The sequence below is a fragment of the Myotis nattereri genome (assembly GCF_964212035.1).
Source record: "Myotis nattereri genome assembly, chromosome: 3".
NCBI lineage: Eukaryota > Metazoa > Chordata > Mammalia > Chiroptera > Vespertilionidae > Myotis > Myotis nattereri.
The window spans coordinates 77,692,143-77,696,830 of record NC_138077.1 but is presented as its reverse complement, the minus strand read 5'-3'; positions in this window follow the sequence as shown (position 1 = coordinate 77,696,830).

Below are 4,688 nucleotides of genomic sequence, written 5' to 3'. Positions count from 1 at the left end.
TAATTTCATTTTATTGTGGTATAAAATATATCCTGTATAATTTGATCTCTTAAATTTATGGAGACATATAAAATGGTCCAGCATATGATTATCTCAATGAACTCATGTGCACTTAAAAAGAATATAGTTTCTGCAGATATTAATTGTGTTGTTCTATTAATATCAGTTATATATTGAGTGTGTCAGGGAAATTGTGTGTCTGGAACATGGATGAGTGTCTAGGGAAAAGAAGTTTGAATTGTTATAAAATGAATTGAATGCCATGGGAAAGATCTTGAACTTCATTTCTCAGGCAATAAGTATGCCCTGAAAACTTTTGTGAGTGGCATCATAAGATATTTAAATCCTATATAATAAAAGCCTAATATGCTAAGTGTCTGATCAACTGGTCAGCCATTCAACCAATCAAAGTGTAATATGCTAATGTATGCTAAGGCTGCTCAACTGCTCACTATGACGTGCACTGACCACCAGGGGGCAGACGCTCCAACTTAGCTTGCTGCTGGGGTCCGGCTGATCAGGACTAAGATGGCTGGACATGCTCTGGAGTCCTCCAGCGGTCCCTCCCCAGCTGGCCAACCTCCCACATCTCTCCCCAGCTCAATCATGCACGGGTGGGGTCCTTCAGCCTCGCCTGTGCCCTCTCACAACCCAGGACCCCTCGGGGGGCATTTCGGAGAGCTGGTTTCTGTCCAATCCTGCAGGGCAGTTTCAGGGACCCCACTGGTGCATGAATTCATGCACCAGGCCACTAGTATTAAAATAAAAATATTTTAAAATTTAATATTTGGTACAAAATGTAGAAAATATGCTGCAGGGAGAGGAAACTACAGTCAGAGACTAATCAGAAAGCTGTTATGATTGTCCAGTAGTTTCCAAACCAGAGTACACATTATAATTATCTGGAGAAGTTTTTGTACAAAATATAAATTGTGAGGTATTACTGTTGCTATCAATTAATTGAGTAATCAATGAAGTCCTGTAATCTGAATTTTTAAAATGCCCTTCAGGCCCTGGCTGGTGTGGCTTAGTTGATTGGACATCGTCCTAGGCACTGAAAGGTTATTGGTTTGATTCCCAATCAGGGCACATGCCCAGGTTTCAGCTTGATCCCTGATAGGGGTCAGGCAGGAGGCAGCCGATCAATATTCCCCTCTCACATCAATGTTTCTCTTTCTCTTTTCCTCTCCCTTCCTCTCTCTCTAAAAGTTAATAAAAATATATAAAAAAATAAAAATGCCCTTCAGTTGATTCAAATGCATGTAACGTTCATATTCTATGTATATGCTATTGGAATAAACAATGAGGACAAAGAAATCCATCAAAATAAATCAGAATGTAGACTCACTAGGACTCAGTGACATATTAGATGCAAAGGGGTTAGTCAGTGAAGGCGAAAAGAAACACTTATAAGTAGATGGGTAGATGGGTTAAGTTGGGCAGTTTATGAAGAGAGAATCCTCTGAACATCCAGGTGAGATATGCTTAGTAGTATGAGTCTACTGAAGCTTAATGGAAACAATAGCTGGTGAACCATTGGAGTAACTGAAGACATACTTATGGAAGACCTATCCATTGGAGAGTATTCATAAGGTAAAAAGAAGAAGAGTATGGAAAGAAACGTGAATTATATTAAAGAGATTATAGGTGGATACATGTCATTTTTAGATTGCTAACAACTGATCCCCATTTTTTAAAATATATTTTTATTTATTTCAGAGAGGAAGGGAGAGGGATAGAGAGAGATGGAAACATCAGTGATGACAGAGGATTGATTGGCTGCCTCCTGCATGGGTATGTGCCCTGACCGAGAATCAAACTGCCACCTCCTGCTCCATAGGTCAATGCTCAAGCACTGAGCCACACTGGCCAGGCTGATCCCCATTTTTAACCAGTTAGTCTTGACGTCAGGCAAAGGCAACCCTTCACTTTCTAGTTCCCTTTTTACCTAGAATGAAGTAACTTGATCTAGGTTGGTACAGTCATACTCGCCTACACTGGATTTAAAATATGGAGGGGAGAGCAAAAGAGACAGAGGAAAAAGAGAATTTTGGTTTTAAAGTCAGCCAAGGCAGCACTCTCAAGACCCCAGTAAATGTATCCTACATCCACATCAATGTCATTCTCTGTGAGCTGTGAGTTCCCAAGTTCAGCAGTAGTGACAGCAAGCAGCTCATGTTGAGCTAGTGCAGGGATTAGATTTTGGCTGTTGACTAACTGTATTGCTTCCTTCTGTTCCCTCTCATTTTTCAGTTTATTCCTCCAATTTCCTAGAATTTCTATGTTTGAGCCAATTCCCATTCAACGAACTGATTTTCTGTTGCAACCAAGTGCTCTGGCTCCAACCAAAGAGAGATAAGGGAGAGAAAAGAATACTGAACAAAGTGGTCAGAAAAGCAGTGGGTAGTGAGAGCTGAGTGTTGTGGACATAGAGATAAGATACTCCAGAACATAATGGAGTACAGTGCCAGTTGCTAAAATGAGTGCTCTGGTAGAAAAGGACTGAACAGAGGTCAGTTAGTGTGGGAAATGAGAGCTTGTTAGTGTCTTTAGTGGAGTAGTTTCCATTTCATGATAGAGTTGAGGCCAGAGAATAATGAGAAGTGAATGGAAACATGATGCACAATATGAGAGGAATGTATTTGAATACTCCAAGTAATGTGGAGAGCAGTTGACATTTATCTATCGCCCACAGACAAAAGTAAAATTTTTTTCCCTGTAGAGAGTTTTAATAAAAGTTTTCCAAAGAGAGGAGAGGAGAAGATGACATTAAAAAGAGAAAGAAGACAGTAAAAGTGAAAAGGAAAAATTTGGGTATGTGGGAACAAACAGGTGAGAGGAAGATAAATAGAAAATAAGATGAGAATAAGAGAGACATGGATGGATAAATGTAGGAAAGATAAGCCAATGAAGAGAGACACAGGAAGTATCAGAGAAAGGCTGAATAGAAAATAAAGGGAAAGGTTTAGAGGTTGCAGATAAATGTTTTTGTTGACCTGTTTTGTTTATTTTATTAAAAGTTGCCTACACTGGAAATCACTTCTTTTTTTTTTAATTCAAAATTCAAGGCTTATTTCCCTACCAAATTTTTTTATGAAAGAGATTTTTATTTTAAAATTTACTGTAAAAAATTTGTATTGTTCTTACATGTACTTGCACTACATTAAAGTTCTTTAAAATTTTAATAGTTGCTTTAAACTTTGTCATTATAAATCCTGTTGGCTTTTCTTCAGAGTGCTTTTTTTCTCCACCAGTTTATTTTCAGTACAATAAAATTGATCTAAAGACTGCAACCTATTTTAGGCAATATAAATAACCAGTGTCAAAAATTACTTGGTAAATGTATTTTTATTTGGAATGGGCTTCCTGCCATGCAATCCCAAATCACTAAACAATTGAAAATTCTCAAATTCAATTTGTATGTGGGTACTTATTAACTCATAAAGCTGAAAAAAATCAGTGGGGGGACATTTTCTTCATCTTTCCTGTTATCCTATATTAAAGAGATAATATGCAAATTAACCATCACTCCAACACACAAGATGGCCGCCCCCATGTGGACACAAAATGGCTGGCAAGGGAGGGCAGTTAGGGGTGACCAGGCCAGCAGGGGAGGGCAGTTAGGGGTGATTGGGCTGGCAGGGGAGAAGTTAGGCATTGATCAGGCTGGCAGGGGAGTGGTTAGGGGGTGATCAGGCTGGCAGGCAGAAGCGGTTAGGGGCAATCAGGCAGGTGAGCGGTTGGGAGCCAGCAGTCCTGGCTTGTGAGAGGGATGTCTGACTGCCATTGGGCCTAAATGGGCAGTCTGACATCCCTCGAGGGGTCCCAGATTGGAGAGGGTACAGGCTGGGCTGAGGGACACACACACCCCTGTGCACGAATTTTGTGCACCAGGCCTCTAGTTTACAGATAAATCACTAATTGTTTTATATTTTCCATCCGACTTATTTGGCATCTTGTCAACCACATCTAAAATATTACTTATTATACCATTTTAACTTTTTATATAAAAATAATGTTACAGAGTTCATTTCTCTCTTACCCATATCTTGTAAGAAATTATGAAGATTTTCAAAGTTAGGCTTTCTAAAGTAGAAAAATGCAATAGCACTAGAATGACAGTTAGATGGGTAGAACTCTACAGACTGATTCAATTTGAAAGTTTCATTTTCCAAACTCAAGAAAATTTTATATTAAAGTTGTTTTGAAAACCAGAGTCAATCATAGAAATGTGGGCTATTTCCAGAAGAGAAAGAAATGCAAAACTGAAATTCCCCTAACAGCACTCAAGGATTCCCTTTAGGACAAAACTAAGCTATTCTTCTGAGTATTGCAAATTTGAACATGTATAAGTCCGTGTTCCACCAGGCATTACAGACTCTAAAAGTATAAACATCAAGTCATTGAAGACAGTTTCAGTTTTAAAAATTGAAATTACACTTTTGCTGGGGTCTTACCGCATCTACTAGGGTTCAAGAATCTGGAGAAGGGGCTGCGATGTAAATTAATAAAGAGACTAGACACGAAATATAAATTTGGGAGGCATTTTGGGGGAGCCAGGGGAGGCTTAGCTTTAGTAACTAAGCTCTCTGAATCTCCACAGGGCTTTTAATTCCCCCATTTTGCCCTATAGCAAAGCAGATATACATATCAAAAGTAAGGTTTGGTAAACAAAGGATTGTCAGGTT